At 37.9% G+C, this 22,997-nt stretch overlaps 1 pseudogene; it reads right to left on the reverse strand.

The window, feature by feature from the left end:
- LOC102243428 overlaps positions 1–21,870 on the reverse strand; it is a 48,689-nt pseudogene extending 26,819 nt beyond the window's left edge.
- Positions 21,871–22,997: the final 1,127 nt, after the last annotated feature.

The following is a 22,997-nucleotide window of genomic DNA, read 5'->3' on the forward strand; positions in this document are numbered from 1 at the left end:
GGGTTCAATTCTGTAGCTTCTTAATCTGCTTCTCCCCTGCGAGCCTGGGAGAGCTCAAGCAATGCATCTCTTCAAGTGTGGAGGGAAGAAGTCAGCTCCCTGCAGCCCTGTCAGTTCTCAGAGGTGCTGGACCGATGCCTGGTTGCTCCTGGAGAATTGTGCGGTCGCCAGTGCAGCTGCGCTCCTAGTTACAGGGTGACCAAGAAAGTCCCTTTCTATGCCTGATTTTTCAGCCCGTAGACATTGAGGCACCAGGATGTTGTAGGGATTTGGGAGGCACTCTGCCCTATAAATATGACCTTTCCAAAGTTGCCTCCTCCTCCTCCTTACTCTAGCCTAGCCCACAGTTTACACTGTAACACAGCAGAGAGAATGCACAGTTAAGTCTTTTCTCTCTTTGAGAGGGGGACACTCACCCCTGCCGAAGTGCAGAAACAGAGAGGAGGGTGAGATGATAGAAAAGGGCCTCCTGGGGTTTTCCTTCAGAGGCTGGAGGTAGAGCCTGGACTGGGAGACAGTAGGAGCTCTGCTGCTGCTTAGCTGTGTGAAGCTTTCAAGTTACTCTGCCACTCTGGGCCTCAATTTACTCTTTGTAAACTGAGAGCATCTAGCTAGACCCAACTAGATAATCTCTAAAGTCTCGTTCTTCTAAAATTCTACTTTTTAAAAACTTCATAGGATGAAAGAGAATAAACACTCCCAGTTAGTCTTATCATAATCCAACTGGAATGCTGCATAATGTGCAGCTCACAGACAAAATTGATCCTGACATTTCTCTTACATTCAGGAACCTACAGTCTTGAACTAGGGTTCATTAATTGGTCAGATCCTGAGTTTTGAGGAGGTAACTTCTAGGTTGAGCTTCTGATTTACGTTGACCTTGGACAAGCAAGGGCTCGCAGCCTGAAGGACTGCGATACAGTATGAAAGCCACTTGCTGATTAAACTATCCCATCCCTCTCTGCTTCTGATTGTTAGGGGGAGTGCTGTCAATTACCATTGTGAGTGAGAAGTGGAGTCCATGTAGATACTTGGCAAGGGTTGGCTTCTATATGGTCATGTGCGTTGTTTGTGCTGAAATCCCATAATATCCCCAGGCAGTTTAATTCTGTGGTGGAACCAACTTGAATAATTAAAGCAAAGATTTGACAACACTGTACTTATGGTACAACACAGCTGTGATTCCATGAGCTCAGTGGGGAGAAGGGGTTGGGGGCATCTGTTATAGCAAAAGCATGGTTTGTAACAAATAACAATTTAGCAGAGATCCAAAGCGCTACAGAACAGAGGCTGTAAAGAGTATGGCCGGTCAGGAGTGAATGGGTCATGGTGTCTCGTTGGGGGTTGTTAAAGGGTTTGGTTGATCACGTCGGCTTGGTCACGAGCATCTTATGAACTGAAACTCCATGCCAGAGGTGGGGTGTCATACATTCCTCTCCCTCTATAAACACTTTTACTAACTGGTTTATAGATGATCAGTAAGTAAACAGCTGGGGAAGAAAAGAACACTCTTGGGAACAACTGAAAATTTGATACCTTTTTTTTTCTTGTCTGTGATAACCCTAAGGACTGAAAAAGCCTTCAGTCTTTGGCTGTCATTATAACAGAAATTTGTATATTTGAAGATTTCTTCTCTTCTACCTCTATCTATTGGGTAAGGCTTTAACAAAAATTAAACGATTCTTAAGTAACTTATTTTCTGACCCTAGACTCTGAGATCTCCATTGTGAAAGGATCCTCTTTTATTTTATCCTGAATGTGATGGCTCTTTGTGTTCCCGGGTAGCACAGGGGCTGCTTTTCAATGGCTGTTTCCTCCCCAGTCACAGAGGCCTGCAGAAGCCATTTGTAGTGCGAGCCTGAACTGCCCAGCAAGTGAGAACCTGAGCATGGGGGGATGATCCCCCTGCACTGTATTTCTGCAGAGCAGGAATGACCTTGTCTTAATGTTAAATGCCTTTGAACCGTAGGGCTTGGCAACATAAAGAGACCAGCATGTGATTCTAAAAAGCAGTAATAATCACATGTGATTTGCATGCTTTGACTTCAGAAAAGTTGTTGCTGTCATGTTTTTGTTTTGTGATGAAAGGCACTGCAATTACAGTTGTTTTTTTCAAAAAATCAACTTAGCCCAGCCGCGGTGGCTCAGTGGTTGAGCGTCGACCTATAAATCAGGAGGTCACGGTTCAATTCCCGGTCAGGCCATATGCCCATGTTGCGGGCTTGATTTCTCTCTCATCATTGATGTTTCTCTCTCTCTCTCGCTCTCTCTCTCTCCCTGAAATCAATAAAAAAATATTTTTGGGGAAAAAAATCAACTTAGTGTTCATTTTCCCCCCTCATTTTTAACATGGGCAGTTTATGTAGCTTATCATCACAATAAACTTTTAAAATGACATATTTCATATTTTACGGAAGATATGTGAAAACATATTAAACATTGATTTTTAAAAAAACTTTAGAATCTTCCTTTGGATCTGGGCTGTCTTAGTGTTGATTATTTTTCCCTTCTGTCTCCATTTATATTTCCCTTCTCGACTCCTGACTCCTCTTTTGGAGACGCGATTCCAGCATCCACACCTCTTTTCCTTGTAGTTTCTTCACCCTACGGCATCTTCCTCCTGGTTTGATGACCACGGCACCATCCAGACCTCTGTCCAGAGCTCCAGTTCCTCCTGCAGACCTGTGGTGTCCCTGATGGACAGTAGCTGCCTGGCAGGTCGGTCCACGCTGTTCCAATCGTTTTCCACAGAAAGTTCTGCCTTCACTCAGCTCCCACCATCGGCCGCCCTCCTCAAAATGCTGCCCTGTGTTCTCGCTTGGCCAGTTCCAGAACTTTGGCATTTCTGTGCCCCTGACGGCTCACCTTTCCATTCTTACTTATCTCATGCCTGTATATTTTCACTTGATCTCCCTGTCTGAAATTTCTCAACTTTGATCGCTACAAAATATTTCAGAAAAAAATTTCTTTACTTCCTGGTGTGTTTGCAACCCCTTTGCTTCAAATTCCTTCATCAGATTTTTCTCATCTTTAGCTTTACCTTTAATTTATCCATATATAGTAATTTTTAGGGCAAAGCTCCCAGACTCCCATAACTTAATTTTCATCATTGTATGCTACTTGTACATTTTCTATAAAGCCTTACCCATTGTCAGTCACATTCATCCCACAGGCTTACTTCTACACGTGCTTAACATCTTTTCCTCTGTTCTGGAATGTCCTTCTCTCTCTTCTTTGCCAGCCTGTTTCTCCCGTTTGGGGTAATGGTTTAGAGCATGGGTGCTGGGGCCAGACTGCTTGGGTTCAAATTCCAGCTCTGTCTTTACTAGCTAAGACTGTTGTGAGAACTGAATGAGTCAAAACACACAGAGCGCTTAGAATGAATCTTAATAGTGAGCACTAATGTGTGAGTTCTAGTCATTCACACACATTCAGTGTTTCACTGGCTTTCACATTGAAATTGGATCATAGTGTGCCCAAGGCCGTCTCTCTCTCATTCTTCTAAGCATCTAACACAAGCTTCTGCACCTAATGGTTGCTCAACAGACAGTTGTTGAAATAACCCAGACAATGGGAGAGAACAGAATTGTATGGATCTGGGACTTGACTGTCATATGTCATATGTCTTATACTGTGTCCCTACCCCTAAAGAGGGTTTTACATATGGTAAACACTCCAAAAGTATTTTTTGAATAAATTAATTAATGAAGTAAATTGTCAAAGTTCCCAAAGTTTAACCCAGGGTCCTCTTGGGTCACAATAACATAATATCTTATTTTGTAATTTAAAGTGTTTTTTCTTATTACCAAAACTATATATGTATATTCTTATACAAAATATTGTACATATAATATGTAGAATATTTGATAAGTGTATGTTTTATAAAAATATTTAGATATAGTATCTATTTTTGAAAATTTTAAAAAGATAAAATATGCACTTTCTTCAGACTTTTTTCTGCTCATGAATGTGTAGATTTAAAAAATGTGTAGTTAAAAAAACTAGATCATACTGTACATACATTTTTCAAAATATTTCATATAATTTATTTGAAAAGATGCTGAATATGTTCCCAAGTACAATTTTTAAAAGTTGTTCAGCCCTAGCTCAGTGGTTAGAGCATTGGCCCGAGCACCAAGGAGGGGTCCCGGGTTCAATTTCCAGTCAAGGGCACTATCTGGGTTGCAGCTTGACCCATGCCCTGGTCAGAGGCAGCTAATCAATGTGTCTCACATAGATGTCTCTCTCTCTCTCTCTCTCTCTATCCCCCCCACCCGCCTTCTTTCTCTCTCTCTCCCTCCCTCCCTTCTACTCTCTCTAAAAAATCAATGAAAAAATATCCTTGGGTGAAGATTAACAACAACAACAACAAAAAAGTTGTTCAGGTCCCAAACATTGTACCTAATATTTAATAAACTCTATCATTTTATTTATTTAAAACTGTAGCGTGGACTGGATGTCTACTCTATAATGAACACCAAAAGTGGGTTAAAAAGACCATCAAGTTTTTGTTTTCTTCTTCTTCTTATACATCTACTATTTCAATCTCACTTTCTTACACCTACTTTGAAATGTTACAATTTTAAAATACAATTTCCAAGAAGGGTAGGTCTAACTCTGGAATACTAATATTAGGACATATTAGCATTCCAGAAAATATGCTTAATAACTTTGCTTTACTCTACTACTTTAATTTTCCTTTCAGGTTGATTTTATTATATTTTATTTACATGAATTTACAGCTGAAAGTTTTCATCGATTTTAGAACAAACACAGAAATGAAGGATGTAATAATAGAGTATAAAGTTGATGCACACACAGGTAAATGTTTTCAAGAAGATCAAAAGCATTTTTTTTTTCTTCAGCAGCTGTACAATTCATCTGTACTGGGGGCTCAGCACTAGCTCTCTCTCCCTCTTAGTAGGTGTCAGGAGAGTAAGGACATTGCTGCTTCTTCCAAATTCCATTTTTGTTTACAGAGGAATCTTAGTTTTAAAGGTCAGTGTAATGTCAAAATGGCTGGGCAAAAGGGCACAACAAATTGACAGAAAAATGACAATGGTTTAAGCAAGAAGTCACCCATGTATATTGTAAATGGAATAAAGGTAATAGGAAATAAGAAATAGGTGGCGACTCGGACACTGAGCGCATACCTATGTCTGGCATTGTGCGGGCCTGGAGAGGACCGCGTCTGTGCTGTGAACCAGGAAGTCCCAGGTTGTCAATATTTACAAACCACCAACCTCTTCTCCCCATTGCCATAGAAATGAAAAAACAAGGTGAGCAACAATTTAAAAATGAACATGAACTTCAGTGTCAAGAGTATGAAGTACTGTGGATAACGAGTTATAGTTAAAGGGTCTTTTTTAAAAGTTTGGTTTAAAACAACAAGATTTTTGATTCTTGATTTCTCTGAAGCAGTGTAGAAGGTAAATGTTTAACAAAGGCTAAAGGTATAAGGAATACATATCAGGTAGAACCTATAAGTGACATTTATGTAAATATCCAATTTATTTACACATTTACCTGATCTTTGAGTTCAAAAGATAAGATTATAGAAGAAGTAATAATACTAATGTATATTATTAAGAGTTATTGGGGTAATTTAGTTATGTTAGAGATAATAATGTTTAATAAAATAATAACTCATACTGAAGAAATGGACAGTTTCTATAGGTTTCCAACACTAACCTATACATTTAGATAGTATATTTAATGTTATTACATGTAATGTATATGTTATTGTATGTAATATTGATTATTATATATAATGATATATACAGGGTGGAGCAAAAGTAGGTTTATAGCTGTGAGTATGTGAAACAGTTTATTCTTGTGTTATTGATCATTAATTATTGTATTATTTTCCATATGAACAACGGTAAACCTACTTTTGCTTCACCCTATATACCATATAGAGAACATGATAATATATAATTGTATTATATAAAGTATATAATAATCATTATTATATTCATAATTACATCATTATTTTTTTTATGTGCAGCATAACTAATAAAATAATATTAAATAATTGAAATGTATAATAATGTAATTATTAATATAATATAATAAAATATACAATATATGTAATATTTAACATAATATATTGCATTATTTATTAAATAATACTAGTATATAAAAATAGTATATAATATAACTTCCTTGTAAAAGTTTTAATCATTGTGGTATGTTTTCTTAATCCAACGATTTATATCATGCTCAAGTCAGAGGTATCTCATTATTCCAAAAGTGGTTCTGTCATTTTTAGTGTTCCAGCAATGTCTCCATCACTCCTCGCAGAAAAGTTCATTCCTGTGACACTAAATCTTATTTCCTTCGAGTTTGTCTCCTAAATGAGTAATGTCTACGGAGAAGCACAATCTGAAAGGACATGCAGCTTTGGCGGTCAGTTTCATTTCTCCCTCCCTTTAAATTTATCTCTGGCTTATGCAACAGCAACAGAATGGAGTAATTTCTAAACGATTTACTTTGGAAAGATACTAATTTTCCAACAGACTTTTCATGTATCAGAAGGTCCTTGGTAATTAAGTCTTATCTATTTCTTTTTCGTTTTCCCCTGCCCCCGTTTGGTAAAAGTTATAAATTGTTTCATTGACCTTGAACATTTTGTTCTCATCCTTTGAAGAAAGGCAGAGGTACAAAATAATGTTTTTCAAGGTACTGTGTTACAAAAGAAAAAGAGTGCCTGTTACCCATGTTCCAGATAATAATACTTCTCAGGCTTCCAATTTAGGAATGCGCAGATAACTAGAATATAAAAGCTAGGTGGAAAGACTTTTAATGATAATATCAAAACCCTTTGATTTACTAGAACTAGAAGAGATTTAACATGTCACTTAGTTCTTCTCTGAACCTAAACAAAATAGCAGAAAAAAAATTTTTCAATAGAAATATGATATAGAAGTTTAGTGCAAAAATTTGTGAAAAGTAACAAATACTTTGATGCACTCTCTCCAGCTTAAAATGTAAAACATTACCCTAACCAATGTATTGCTTCATTTTATGTTTTTTCAACTTAATATAAATGGGAATCATAATTTTAAAAAAAAGTGCCATTAGCAATGTTTAAGTTCTCACTGTTCCGTGTCCTACCAACACTCAACATTGACGAACTTTAACATTTTGCTGTCCTATGGCGGTAACCACAATATCCTGACTTTTAAAATAATCAAGTCTTTATTTATTTATTTTTTAGTTTGAACCCCTAGACACGCCATCCTAAATGATGTAGTTTAGCCGTAGCTGGTTTGGCTCAGTGGCTAGAGCGTCAGCCTGCGGACCAAAGGGTCCTGGGTTTGATTCTGGTCAAGGGCCTGTACCTTGGTTGCAGGCTTCTCCCTAGCTAGGCCCTGGTCGGGGCTCATGCAGGAGGCAACCAATTGATGTGTTTCTCTCACATCAATGTTTCTCTATTCAGTGGTTCTCAACCTTCCTAATGCCGCGACCCTTTAATACAGTTCCTCATGTTGTGGTGACCCCAACCATAAAATTATTTTCGTTGCTACTTCATAACTGTAATTTTGCTACTGTTATGAATCGTAATGTAAATATCTGATATGCAGGATGTATTTTCATTGTTACAAATTGAACATAATTAAAGCATAGTGATTAATCACAAAAACAATATGTAATTATATATGTATTTTCCGATGGTCTTAGGCGACCCCTGTGAAAGGGTCGTTTCCCTCTCTTTCCACTCTCTTTAAAAATCAATGGAAAAATATCCTCAGGTGAGGATTAATAATAATAATAATATAGTTTAGTTTTACCTGTTTTGAACTTTATATTAATGCATCTTACTATATGTATTCTGCTGTCATGTGCCTTATGTTTGTGGAAGTCATCCATGTTATAATGGTGTCTTTTTGAAAAAATTAGACTTTTCTAACACTTTGTTTCTAGAGCTTAGTAGAAATTTAGACTTTTGCCTGTTGATTTTTGTATAGCGACTTTACAGAATTTTTTACTATAGCTAATAATTTATCTGTAGACTATGTTGAGTTTCTTGATAGATTGTTATATCATTAGCAAGTTATAAAAGTTTAGTTCTTCCATTCCAATCCTTATGCTTTTTATATGTATTCAATGATTTCATTCATTTTTGCTTTGCTGTACTGGTTAAGACCTCCAGTACAATTTTGAATAGATTTAAGAGTAGCTGATATACTATTTTATTTTTGGTCTTAAAAAAATCAACACTGTTTGTGATGTTTATTGTGTATTTTTTATGAATATCTTTTAATAGGTTAAGGAGGTTTCCTTTTTCTAATTTTTATATGACCATTTAAAAATTATGAATGGATTAAATTTACTCAAGTATTTTTTCCACATTTGTTGAGATAATCATATAATTCTTTTCCTTAATCTGATAATGTGGATACATTAAAATTTTAAATGTTAAACTACTTGTTTTCCTGTGGTGAACCCAACTTGGCCTTTATGTAATACCTTTTGCTATACATTATTGGGAGCAAATTTACAGTGAAGCTAAAAATGTTTAAGCACTAGGACCCCAGGCTTGCACAAACCCTAACACCCATCAATCTATAGGTATTTTCCTGTTCCCAAACGACACCACTTTTATTGGAGTCTAGGATTATAAAATTATAAGATGTCAGGTTAGGCCAAGATTTATCTCATTCTTTTTCAAAAATTTCTTGGTTGTTGGATTACATATTTGCTTTCAGCCAGCTCACTTTCTTTGTAAAGAGCCAGTGGGTTTTTGACTGGGTTTATACTAAATTTATGTTTTAATCTGGAAACAGCTAACATCTATACATCCTAGACATGGTAAAGTAACAGAAACTAGATTTGCCCTCTTGTCTTAAACACGTAAAAGCAGGGCAAAATGTATGAAACAAAGATTTTCAGGTTTTCGCCACAGGCCTGTGACCACTGAGAGATGGAAAATAAGTGAGGAGGACGCTACAAAGGCCTCAGTTTATTGCCAGAAAGAATTTGGGGGAGGACCCAAATAGAGTCTGGTAAGCTCCTTGAATGCAGGGTACTGAGCTCAGAGTAAAATAAAAACTCCTTCAAACATATAAAAGCTAAAAGAATTTATTACCAGCCAACTTGCACTATAAGAAATGTCCGTGGAAGCCCTTCAGACACAAAGAAATGATACTAGATGTAAATCTGGATCAACACAAGGAATGAAGAACACCAGAAAGAGGAAATAGATACATACATATGACATTTTAACAAATCCCTCTAAGTGATTACTGAATATTTAAAGCTAAAATAGTAACACTCTATTGTGGATTTTATAATAACAACATACATGGATTACACAATACATGAAACAGCAGCACAAAGGCTGGGAGAGGAAATAGAATGTACACTGTTGGGAGGCTTTTATACTAATTGTGAAGTGGTGTACAACATGGAGCCTTCTTTTTCAGGATCTCCGCTTACGTTCGTATTTTTTCATGTTTTCTTTTATATCTTTCATAAATAGATTAATTTTTCATATGCCTTAACAGTTTATATTAAATTCATTTTTGATTCAACTTTAATTTTTATCAAATGAATAGATGTACATAATTTAAGTCATATGATATTTCAGAAACAGTATTCTTCCAACTTTCTCTCTTTTTTTTTTTTTCTATTCCACTGTGACAATATTGGCCAATCCTTAATTTATAGTTGACCTTGGACCAATGCAGAGGTTAAGGGCACCGATCCCCATTGCCGTCAAAAATCCAAGGATAACTTTTGACTTCCCCAAAATTTAGTTGTCCCTTGGTTTCTGCAGGAGATTTCTCTCAGGATCCTGGCACAGATAACAAAATCCACAGATGCTCAAGTCTCCTATACAAAATGCTGTGGATCAATGCATACAGTTGGCCTTCCTTATCCATAGACTCTCAACTGCAGATTAAAAACAATTAATTGCCTCTGCCATCAATCTGGGAAGTCCTTTGAACTCTTTCTTTCTTTCATCCATGTTTTTTGGAATCTCAAGTCTTCCTCTTTTTTATTTTACTCCCTTGTTCTGTAGAACACATTCTTCAGTAGCTTTCTTAGAAAGACTCGTGGCAAGTAAAGTTTTTGAAACCCTAAATGTCTGAAATGATATGATTTATAATTTGTCTGACTTTGGTATTTATGTTAAAAATATTTTTTTCTCGGAAATTTGAGGATATTTCTCTTTAATTGCTTGCTAAAATGTTACTATTGGAAATTCAATGCCATTTTAATGTAACCTGTTTTTCTTTCTGGAAGCTTATAGAATCTTCTATTTGTCCTGGGTGCTCTAAAATTTCACAGTGATGTGCCTTGGTGTGCTTTTGTATTTTAAAACTAAATAGGAAGTCCATGTTTATTACTTCTGGAAAATTTCTTATATTATTTCTTCAATAATGTCCTCCCTGCCATTTTCTCTGAGATTTATCTTTAGAATTCCTATTATTCAGATACTAGATCCTGTGGTTTAATTTTCTTTTTTTTTCTCCACTATTTTCAACCTCTTTATTTTTTGTTCTTTTTTTTTTTTTGAGATTTCCTGAGCTTTATCTTCCAACATTTCTCTTGTTCTTGCTTTGTTCTAGTTCTCATGCATATTTTTAAGTTTCCAGAGCTCTATTATGTTCTCTGAATGTTGCCTTTCTTCCTCCCTTCCTCCCTCCTTTCCTTCCTATCTATAGTTTTTAAAATCTTTTTATTTCTTTTTCAGCTTTCTGCGTTTGTCCTTATGTGCTTGTTCATTTTGATCTTGTTAGAAGTTTTAACCAAATGTCTATGGATCCTGGACCATTCATTCATATTATGAGTGAGTCATCAAAAAGCTAATTGGAATGTCTGGGAACATGGGTTTTACCATTATGATTTTAGAAGTCTATGTTTTAGAAGTTTAGTAGGTCTTTTACAACAAGATTAGTTAATAAAATTTCTTTCTATTGTTAGCTTGTTGAAATAAAATTTTAAAAAGGAATAGATTTTTTATTTTAACAATGCTTCTTGGCATCTATTGAAATCATCACATACTCTTTAACCTTTACTCGGCTAATGTTTTTTCTAATGGTAGCGTTTCTAACAGCAGTATTTCAAAAGGGCTTGGTTGCCCTTCTCCAAGAAGAAGCTAACATTTTGCTACTTTTTAAGAAAGGAGAAACTTTGGAGTGGGAAGGTGACAAGGCTGCTCATGCTGCCTGCGTGTAGGGCTGGTGCTGCATTCTCTTTGCTCCATGCTGTGCAGAAGTTAAGATTTGTCTTCTAGACAAGGATTTAACTTAGAAAAACCATGAGATAGTTTAAGGAGTCTACTAAGCTTGTTGTTATTCTGACATTTTTTGGTTGTTTAATATAATTTTTGCTTTAGAAACAGTCTATATGGGATTACATCTCCTTATTAGCATGACATCTAAGGCATTGCATTTACCACATGTTAAGGGTAAGAAAGGGCATCTGCAAAATGTTTTTTTGATGAACCTCTCATCTGTGGTTTAGCTACTTTCCTTACCACAGCATAGTTTTCCTCCTACTCTTTATCGTCACATGGCAATCAAAAGACCAAGACTTTTTTTTCTCCTGCAGTATCTTGCTCTTTCACATAATTCCCCAAAGAAGAAGGAAGAATAAGAGGACTGTTCTAATCATGAGTATTAGCTGTGAGAGTGTCTGAGTTGCAGAAGTCTCAGAACTTATTGGTGGAGTGAGAAAAAATGAGAGGCAGCCTAAACGAGTAATGGAAGAGACAGGCCTGGGAGCCACGCCAGGAGGTTGAAGGCTCACTTCTCACTGACTACCGAGACACCAGCCTCTCTGGGCCTTACTTTCCTCAGATATAAAATAAGGAGGCTGGCTTCACTAGATCATCTCTATGGTCTTTCTGGGCTCTAACATACTTTTGTAGTCAAAGCAAAATCAACTCTTGAAAATATTCAATAAATGGATATATGCACTTTATTGTTTCATTGTGAACTTCATTAATAGGACACTATTTTGGAAATAAATATTTTTCCTTTTTATTATGAACACTTTTGTTTTTAAATGAATAAAGTAGACGGCTTCCAGGTGACCCTAAAGTATACCCATGGTAGGCAGAATAATGGTCCCTCAAGATGTCCATGTCCTAATCCCTGAAACCTGTTAATGTGTTACCTTACATGAAAAAAAGAGAGCCTTTGCAACTGTAATTAAATTAAGGTTTGAGATGGAGAGGGAATCCTGGGTTATTCAGGGGGTGAAATCTAATCACAAGGGTCCTTATATGTGGAAGAGGTCAGAGTGATGAATGAACCTGCACTTGCTGCTTTGAAAACAGAAGCAGGGTGGCATCAGCCAAGAAAATCCAGCAGCCTCTAAAAGCTGGAAAAATCAAGAAAAAGTTTCTCCCCAAGAGCCTCCAGAAGGAATAGAGCCCTGCTGAAACCGTGATTCTTTAGTTCCATAAGACACATCTTAGATTTCTAACCTCCAGAACTATAAGATAATACATTTGTTTTGTTTTAAGCCACTAAATTTGTGATAACGTGTTACAGCAGCAGTAGGAAACGAAACCAGTTCTTCACCTCTGGTATTTATTATACTGAGCAAACTGGTTAGTCTTTATTTCTATGCATGTAGGCCATGTAATAGAAAACACTTCTCTCTGCCTAAATAACCAAGAATTATACTATATTGAATTACTTGTTCATATTATAGCTAAAGAAACGATTAGAAAATTAATTAATTATGATTTTATGTACCATCATGTTCCCTTTAATAAGTTTCTGGGACTATGTTTTATTCTTAGAATTCATAGAATGTTGGATCTAGAGAGAACCGTGACTATGATCTAATGAAGTCTAACAGTCTCTTTTTACATGAGAAGAAATTGTGTCCCACTGAGATGAAACCTGTGAGTTTCCCCATAATCATTCAGTTGCCTCCATACTAGTTGCCTCTAAAACTAAGATTGAAATTGAGAACTTCTGGCTCCCAGTCTAGCGTTTGTCCCACTACACCAAACTCTTTCCAACTGAAAGTGTTAGGACATGAAAATATTTAATACATCTGGCCTCTTAGTGTGAAATATGAAGGAGCGTGAAATTCAAATATGCCTAGTATAATTCAACTCATTCTCTCTTGAGAAGCAGTGTAACCCAATGGTTCTGATCTAGGACCTCAAAGCTAGGTTACCTTTATGCAAATCCAATCTCTATACTTCTCAGCAATGTGACCCACGATAGGTTACTTAACCTCTTCATACTTCTACTTCCTTATCTGTAAAATGAAGATGAAAATACTACTGAATTCATAGGGTTGTGGGAGTTTTAAATACATTAATAACTGTGAAGCTTATGGAAAAGGGCCTAGACCATATTTAGTACTAAATAATTATGAACAATTACTATTATTAGCAGTAGGCTATATAATAAAGACAGGCTATTTCAGTTAAACAAAAGAATATTTTTTTATTAATATTAATATTATCAATATTTATTCCTGATGTGGTTATTAACCACTTCTTCTGGTGAAGGCATGGACACAATCCTAAAACAGGGCCCAAATGTTCTGGTAAATTCCCCGTAGACTGAAAAGCTTATACTCTGTTGTTATCAGACCTTGTTTTAGACAAGTTGCACATGACTGTCATGAGCACTCTTCATAATTAAAGTCACATAAATACCAGAGAACTATACAATGACTGGTTCTATACTGTCGTTTCTGCAAGCTGCATTGTTTCCAGAAAAAGTGGCTGATTTACTGTTTTGTTTCTTTCATAATGCTGAGCATGAGCATCTAACAGACTTGCTTAGACTGGCAAACTTTTGAGCAGAAGTGCTAGATTTGTATGCATCTTCAAGAAGGGGAGGTTCAAAGCTAAAGTGAGCTGGGAAAGAAATAGGAAGTGAAAAAGTAGAACGGAAAGATATAGGTAGATAGAGGAAGAAAAAAAGAGGAAGGCGAGAAGAAGAAGCCGCTAAAGGTCATGAAAGATAAATGAAAACAAATGGAGAAGAGAGTTTAAGAGGCAGTTTAGGGTTGGGGGTGGCCAGGGGGAGGCCTATGGGGAAAAAGGAGACATATGTAATACTATATGTAATACTTTTAACAATAAATAAATAAATAAATAAATAAATAAAAAATAAAATTTTCAAAGTTCACTTAAGTCATATGACAAAATTTGAAGGTTATCAACCAATTTTAATTCTGGATTAATTTCAGTTATTATTGGTGATTTGAAGTTTTGAATAAACAAGAATTATATTAAAAAAAAGACAGTTTAGGCGAACAGGAGACAATGCAGGTAGAAGCGTTTCACATGAAGCATGTCTGATGCCTAAACCAGTGCTTCTCAAACTTTCATGTGCATCAGAATCACCTGGAGGGCTTGTTAAAACACTTTCCTAGGTCCCACCTGCAAATATTTTTATATAATAGGTCAGACTGGAACCCAGTAATCAAATTCTAACAAACTGAGGCTGCTGGTCTTAGGACACTTTGAGGAACATTAGGTGAAACCATATTCACACAAAACAAAAAAATAGTTCTTGACTTCTTTTTTATTGAGCTATATTTTACATACAGTAAATAGCACAGATCTTAATGTTGGTTTGCTAACATACGCAATTTCCTACTAGGTCATATAAAGATCTACCTGTTCCCATATGCTGTCTTTGTCAAGGACACCAAGTCCTTGTGGCCTGATATTATTTTCCATCAGAAAGATATCATGAACTTTGGTAGGTTTTTTAAAGGTTTTTGAAGAAAAAATATGTATTTCTGTAACATGGAACTGAATGCTAAAGAACTAGAAAGCATCATATTACTTTAACTAGAGGCTCAATGCACGAAATTCGTGCAAGGGGCTTGGCCCTCACAGCCTCAGCAGCTTGCCTCTGAAGGTCATTCAGCTGTCCAGTCTAATTAGCATATTATGCTTTTATTATTATAGATTACACATGGAATACTCTTGGTTTCATTAAGTTACTGCCCATTTTCTATCTCTTATTTATTATCCTGTTTGAGAGGAGGAAATTTTGCTGGGTTATATTGAGTTCTCTTCCATTCTTTGAATTAGCAATTTACTGGATTTATACAATAAGTAATCTGAGATTTGCAAAGGAGTTATTGAGATAGAAATCCTTCAACGGTGCTTCTCCTACTTTGAGGTACATCTAAAGCCCTAGGGATCTGGTCTAAAAATGCATATTCTGAATCAGTGTGGGGTTTGAAATTCTACATTTATAAAAAACACTCAAGTGACATTAATGCTGCCCATCCATGGATCACTTTCAATTAATTAATTAATTAATTAATTAATTAATGTTTTGCCTTGTCCACCCAAACTGGACACTCCAGATGTGCCCCTCCCACCCCCGAGAACTGTGGACACTCTTCTGTTGTAGTTGAGCCTTGACTGCTGTTGGCACATCAATGGGAGGGATTTACTCCAGCCAATTAACTTCAAGGACTAGCTGAGATAACCATGGAGGGTCAGCTGTGCAGGGGCAAACCCCACAGAACAGGACTTACTTCAGCAAGGCTCTGGTGCCCTCTGAGTCCGTCCCTTGAATGTGTCACTTGTAAAGGTCATTGGATGTTGTTCCAGTGTGCTCTGAAGCTGGTGCACTGGCTCTGGGGCCTCCCAGGAGATGCAGGCTAAGTTTAGCCGTTGCTTGTGTTCTGTTTGGGGTCACTGGCATGAGCTACAAAATGGTCTGCAGATGGCTGCTACTTGTGCTTGGTTTGGAGGTGCCCAGGAAAGGCCAAGCTGTGAACCAAGGCTGGCTGCCACTAGAGCCAGGCCTAGGCCACTTAATGAGATGTACGGGACATGCTGAGTCAAGATGCTGCTTGTTTGAGAGATTTTAGGAAAGTCTAAATGCATGGGCCAAGACAGGCTATTTGTATGGAAAAGCCACTGGAGACAGCTTGGGTGGGCCCTCAAGTTCGGTGGGGTCTCAGGGAATTGCCAGGGTAGGGCAAACAGTGATAGGCAGGTTGTTGGAAACTTAGATATAGTGCCCATCTGCAGGCTCCATGGGGGAGGGCTCATAAAAAGAACATGGTCTCTGCCAGTACTTCTGTCTAGAAGAAAGCCAAACCTCTAGCTCTGCCCCAATGCCAGACAATTCAGTTCCTCCTGGCATATCTCTTGTGCCTTTTGAGCTGCTACCCCAGCACTGGAACTCAGAGCAAGCAAGTCCAGTAATTCCATGTGTGGTCTTCAGCAGCCCACCATCTCACTCAGTCACAATCTCCGTTGGTGTTTACAGCCAGAAGTTATGGGGACTTCTCTTCCTGGCACTGGAACCCTGGGCTGAGGGGTCTAGTGTGGGGCTGAGACCCCTCTCTCCTTGGGGGAGGGAAGGTGGACCTCTGTTGCCAAGATATCCCTCCTGATTTTTATCCACCACGTGTTCTGCGTCTCTATCCCTCCTACCAGTCTCAATGTGGCTTCTTCTCTATATCCTTAGTTGTGAGATATCAGTACAGCTAGATTTCAGGTAGTTCTGAATGATGGTTGTTCTATAGTTTAGTTGTAATTTTGATATGGTTGTGGGAGGATGCATGTACCACATTTTCCTACGCCACCATCTTGTCTCGAAGCCCATGGGTCACATTTTTAGTAATAAGGCCCTGGATGCTGTGTGTAGATGGTTCTCAAAGTTGAGGGCTTATTGAACACAGATTTTGGGCCTCCACCCCAGGTGTCTCATTTAATAGGAGTTGGGCCTGGGAATTTGCATTTTTAAGTTCTCAGATGATGCTTAGGAAAGTGCAAGGAACATACTTTGACAACTAGTGATCTATTGATCAGTTCCTCATTTTGCTGATGATAATTGACTTAGCAGCAATTTACAGGTTGGTTGATAACATCTATCCTCCCCATGGTCTCTTCATTGACTAATTCAATGGGCACGTCAGTTGTCACATTACATGGCTTCTCAATGACTTCTGACTATTATTATTCCTTTCTTTCTTTCTTTTTTTAAATATGTTTTTATTGATTTTTAGAGAGAGAGAAAGGGAGAGAAATTGAAATGTCAATGAGAGAAGAACTTCATCAATCGGCTGCTTCCTGCATGGCCCGTACTGGGAATTGAGCCTGCAACCAAGGTACATTGACTGGAATTGAACCCAGGACCCTTCAGTTTGCAGGCCGATGCTCTATCCACTGAGCCAAACTAGCTAGGGCTTATTACTCCTTTCTTGATACCCTCATCTCTTTTGATTACTATAATGGAATTTTCTTTGTTTGCTTCCTCCTTTCCTAATTCAGACACCATTCTATCTCGGACTCCTTGGTAAGTTTCTCTTTTTCCATCCCTGTGCCTTAGCCTCACAATTGTGCCTTAGTTCATCCTCTCATCATCTGCAACCTAGATCACATCAGTACTCTTCTAATGAATCTCTCAGCCTGGTCTTGAGTCATCCCTTCCACCTCTACCAGAGGCATCTTTCTAAAACATAAGTGTGATCATATTCTTGCCCTGGAAAAACCCTTATGTCTTCTCATTCATCATGGGGGATGCATTCTAAACTCTTTAGCTTGGCTAATGTGGCTCTCTATAATCTGGCCCTTACCTACCCTTTCTACTTTGAAATCTTACCAGGCACACTTAAAAACATCCAATTCCCATGGAGACTACATGGTTTCATGCCTCCATATTATGTACATGCTATTTTCTCTTCCAAGAATTCCCTCTGTCCCATTCTTAATCTGTTTAGCTAGCAAACACCTTCTCAACTTTCATGTGTGTCTCCTATTTGAACTCTTTTGTGACCATCCCAGGAAGCAGTGACCACTTTCTTCTTGTGCCCACACATTATGACATTAGTAATACTTTATTGCACCTCTTAGTTTACATGCCTGAGTCTCTCTACCAGAGAATAAGTTCTTGAGAACATTTTTTTAAAAAAACCTGGTGTCCTTTGTGCATTGCTCAGTGCCTGACTCATTGCCTGATTGTTTTATGAACAAGTGAATGAATAACAGAGATTGAGGGAGCAGCAACTGATAAACACCTTAGGTAAATGCATTCATTTACCATGGCTGCTGTAACAAATCACCACAAATTTGGTGGTTTAGAACAACAGAAATTCACTCCCTCACAGACGTGGAGGCCAGAAGTCTCCAATCAAGGTGTTTGGCAGGGTTGTGCTCTTTCTAGAGCAGTGGTTCTCAACCTTGGCTGCACATTAGAATCACTTGGGAATCTTTTTTAAAGTCCTGATTTCTGGGCCTCATCCTCCGGAAATTCTGTTTCTTTGTTATGGGGTGGGGCCACAACATTAGTTTGGGGGTCGAACGACCCTTTCACAGGGGTCGCCTAAGACCATCCTGCATATCAGATATTTACATTACGATTCATAACAGTAGCAAAATTACAGTTATGAAGTAGCCACGAAAATAATTTTATGGTTGGGTCACAACATGAGGAACTGTATTTAAAGGGCCAGAAGGTTGAGAACCACTGCTAGAGGCTCTAGGAGAGATTTTTCTTATCCTTTTCGAAATCTGGGGTCTCCAGCTGTTCCTTGGCTTGTGGCTGCATCACTCCAATCACTGCCTACATTCCCCTTTCTTCTTTTCTGTCTCTTATAAGGACACTTGTCATTGCATTTAGGGCCCACTTGGATAATCCAGGATGATCTTATCTTGAGATGCTTTCCTTAATTTCATCTGCAAAGACCCTTTTTCCAAGTAAGGTCACATTCACATATTCTGGTGGTTAGGACATGTACGGGGGCTTCCATTTAACCCCCTACATTGACTATAAAAAATAGAGGTGATATCCATAAGTAGAACTAGGAAAGAGACAGAAACCCCTCTTTTCCCCTCTGAGTCCCATGTAATAATAATGAATAGAAGGTGGTAGACATGCACTCTGTAACTACAGTTCTCTTCAAATCACTATCACTTACAAACGCTTAAAAAAATAGTACTTATGTGCTGTGGTGTGTGTGTGTGTGTGTGTGTGTGTGTTTTAGGGGGCCACAGGTCATATACTGAAAATATTCTTCTTTCTGCCTAAATCATGCTAAATCCTTCTCCCTATGTTAAAAACAACAAAAGGATTTCATCTTTGAAAAGTAATACTTTCTGAAGTGATTTTGGTTTTTCTCATAACTTTACATTTGTCCTGGAAGAGAGGAAACTCTTTGCTTTACTTCTTGGTCTAGTGCTGCATTTTCACCAGGTAGGCACGTAACAACGAATTTTGACGAAAATATTAATTTGTGTTGGATGAGAACAAGTGGAGAAGTAGGGTTGGGTTAAGCGGTTATGGAAATTGCGGGGTCAGGAGACTGGGCGATCGCCTGGGAAAGCTCTTCCAGATTCCAGCCCAACCACTCATTCCACAGTTTCACATGATCCCCCAGCGCTGCAGCCAGGCTTTCCAGAGGGCCCAGCTTTCATTTCCATCAGCGGCTGCCGGCAATGGCCACGCTCAAACTTCTCTCTCCGACTTCACCACTGAAGTTTGAAGGCTTTCTCATCGAGGCTACCGCTATGGGAGAGCTCAGGAGAATTGGGGAACGTGTAAAAATACAGGCTGAAGAATCTCTGGAGTTACATTTCCCTTTATTTTTCCATGAGACAAGAGGATAGCACAGGATACTGTAATTTGTCAAACCCCCAAACCAAACAACACAGGTCTGTTGTTAATACAGACACATGGTCACAGCTGCAGAAAAGTTTCCGTATGAAATCTTTCAGTCCTAAAGGGTCATTTTTGCAGTTTTCTGATTGCTTTTCCAGGATTCTTCTCCCCCACCCCTCACCGCCACTCTGTGTTTATTCGTGTTAACTATTTGGTCCATGTGGCAAGGTCCCTCTGTTACAAATATTTCTGACATCGCTGGGCTCCATACTCACCATTCTCAACATTTGGGTGGCACAGCCCACCCCCTCCCCCAAGCATGGAGCTAACTGCTGTGCCACAAATTACTGCAGTGAAGCTTGAAACCCAGGTTGTCATACAGCTCAAATGCAGGCCAGGTGTGTTGAGAGCTTTCCAAAGGTTTGACTGTATTTTGGTTAAGTTGAATTGTCTAAGCTGGCTCCAGTTGCTGCGTAAGTGAGAAAGCCAGGCAAGGGAACTGGTGTTTGATCATTTAAGGCTGCAATTTAAACCTCACCCGAAACTAAGGGAATCCGAAACTGATTCAAAACAGAAAGTTTTTGCGACATTTCTGTCATTGAAACTGATGAGTTATACATTTTTACTGTTGATGCTTAGCCCGTCTTCCTCTTTTGCCAGTATGTATTTATCTCTTCGGGCTTAATATCATGTTACAGTAAAACTACTTTCATTTTGACTATGTTTGTGATACTCAGACGCAGAGATGGATGTTTACTTTGCACTCACAAGAGAGAGTTTTCAAAGAATGGTCTACAAGATAGCGAGATAAATGTTTAACCACACACACAAAAAAGAGGAGGCTCTGGGCCTTTGAAAAACACTGTACCAGCACAGAAATAATTTGAATATAAATAATTATTAAATTGAAATAACAAAGGATTCACATCTAAAAACAGAATTCAAAGTTTTCTACTTGCCAAATTTTATGAACTTTTAAGAATTATTCAATGTAAGTGAAAGTAATAAAAATGAAGCTTAAATATAACAATTTTTACAATACTATTACAATGTATCCACTTATTCAGATGGACTTTTACCTAAATTAGTAAGATATTACTGTATTTCTGTATATAGTCATTCACATAAATTTTTGTTGCATTTATTTATGTATATATATTTTTTAAAATTTAAAAATTGATTTTTAGAGAGAAGAAAGGGGAAGAGAAAGAGAGACACACAGAGAGAAACAACAATGTGAGAGAGACACATCTATTGGCTGCCTCCTGAATGTGCCCCAATCCATAATCAAACCTACTACCTCTTGGTATATGGGATGATGCTCCAACCAACTGAGCCATCCGGATGGGACAAAATAATCTGTATTAAAAAAAATAAATTTATCTTCAAGACTTTTTAACTACAATATGTTAATTTTTTTCTAAAGCACAACCAGGTGCATCGTTTTACAAATGACTTAATTTATTTACATTATAAAAAATGAAATTTTATATTTAGACCTATGAAAATTCAGTCCTAAATATAAGAAGAATTTAGAAAATTTTATTTGCTGGGTCTATCAGTAAAGATGGTGACATATAATCATGCTGTGTATATACCATAAAATGGCTACTACCTCATTTCTTTAAAAAATAATATTTTATATTTTGGATTTTAAAAAAATATATTTTTACTGATTTTATTGAGAGAAATAGAAACATCAATGATGAGAGAGAATCATTGATTGGCTGCCTCCTGCACACCCCACATGGGGGTTTGAGCCCGAAACCCAGGCATGTGTCCTGACTGGGAATCGAACCGTGACTTCCTGGTTGATAGGTTGATGCTCAACCACTGAGCAACACTGGCCGGGCTATGTTTTGAATTTCTAATGACTGAAACAAAAAAGATCTAAAGCTGCAACTGTATCTAAACCAGAAGAACCATTTGTTCTTGCGGTCTTGTACCTCTCTGCAAACTTGACCTTGTTCTCCCTTTGGCCTTGCATTTCAGAGCAGAGGCTCTGAAGCTGTCCTTGTTGATGACAGTTTTGTCCAAGGGGATATCCACAGAGTATCTTGTGGGCATGAGGTAACTGTAGTTATAAACTTTCACAAAAGACTTGATCTTTGACTCTGGCAATTTTCTTCCTGCCCATGGCAGCTGTCACTTTGTGGAGATAGCAGTCAATTCTGCCCCCCCAGAGCATGGTGTAGGGGTGGTCTGAGATGCCATCATCAATGTTCTTCACAGTGACTGCTTTGCATCCAGAGTAGTGTCTGGCCAGGACCAGCACCACCTTCCCAGTTTTCATAAACTTGCCCATGTCGACAGCAACCACTAGGACAGGGCCTAGAGCAGAAAGTGTACTGCCGCCTTTCCATTCTGCAAATATTACAAGAGAATATCCTTTGTAGCCTAGCCTATCTGGAAACATAATAGAAAAGGAATTCTGGGAAATATAGTTTAGCCTAGCCAACATGACCCATTACAACGCTATCACAGTTGGTACACACTAGGCTTAGTTCTAGGTCCTTGGGATACATTAATAAATAAAAGAGACAAAGTCACTGCCGTAATGGAACTTATACCTTAGTGGGAAAAGACAACAACATGAAAAAATTCCCCATTCAAACAAAGATTCCAACAAATAGTAAATATAGTATTAGAACATGATAAGTGCCAAGAAAAGAAAACAAGATGGTGTGATAGAGGGTGAGAGGTTACTAAGGTGGCCAGGAAAGTCTTCTTGGAAGAAATAGCATTTGAACAGAGACCTGAACAGTGAGAAGTTACTGTCCAGCCATTGAAAGAATGGAGGAAAAGTCTCCCAACTGGGGAATCTCAAGTACAAAGGCTCTGAGGTGGAAATGAGTGAGGTTTTTTCAGAGGACAGCAAGGAGGCAGGAGATGGGGCCTGTGGGGAGGAATAGAGAGTGTGAACTCAAAGAGGTAACACAGAGCCATCTCTTTAAATTGATTGATGTGGCCTGTATGAACATTTAATATACCAATATTTTTAGTGCTATATGTCACTTAGTAATCTTCTATTTTCTTGAATAAGCTCAATATATAAATGTGGACTTATTGCCAGTACCTCCACCTTATTTTCACACCAGGCCTTATTTAAAACCAAAAATGCATTCTGGATTTTAGGTCTATGTACTCTCCTACCCCAACTGATTACTTTTTGATAACTTTTGTAAAGGTCTTTATAAGGGTTAGTTCTTGTAAGCTAGATCATAATTGTAAATATTATGAAAGCACGAATGGAGCCTAGGGATCTTTCACCTAAGGAAGGCCATTTCCCCTAGTGATTAAATCGGCAGCATCAAGAGGTACTTCTTTGGGTTTACTTCCTAATCTGTGAAATGAAGGTTTGCAAGGGCTAATTGCTAAAGGTCTTCTTCTTACTTTATGATTCTATAAAAACAATTGCCTTTGAAATTTCCT

Source organism: Myotis brandtii, unplaced genomic scaffold (genome assembly GCF_000412655.1).
Source record: "Myotis brandtii unplaced genomic scaffold, ASM41265v1 scaffold8, whole genome shotgun sequence".
Classification (NCBI taxonomy): domain Eukaryota; kingdom Metazoa; phylum Chordata; class Mammalia; order Chiroptera; family Vespertilionidae; genus Myotis; species Myotis brandtii.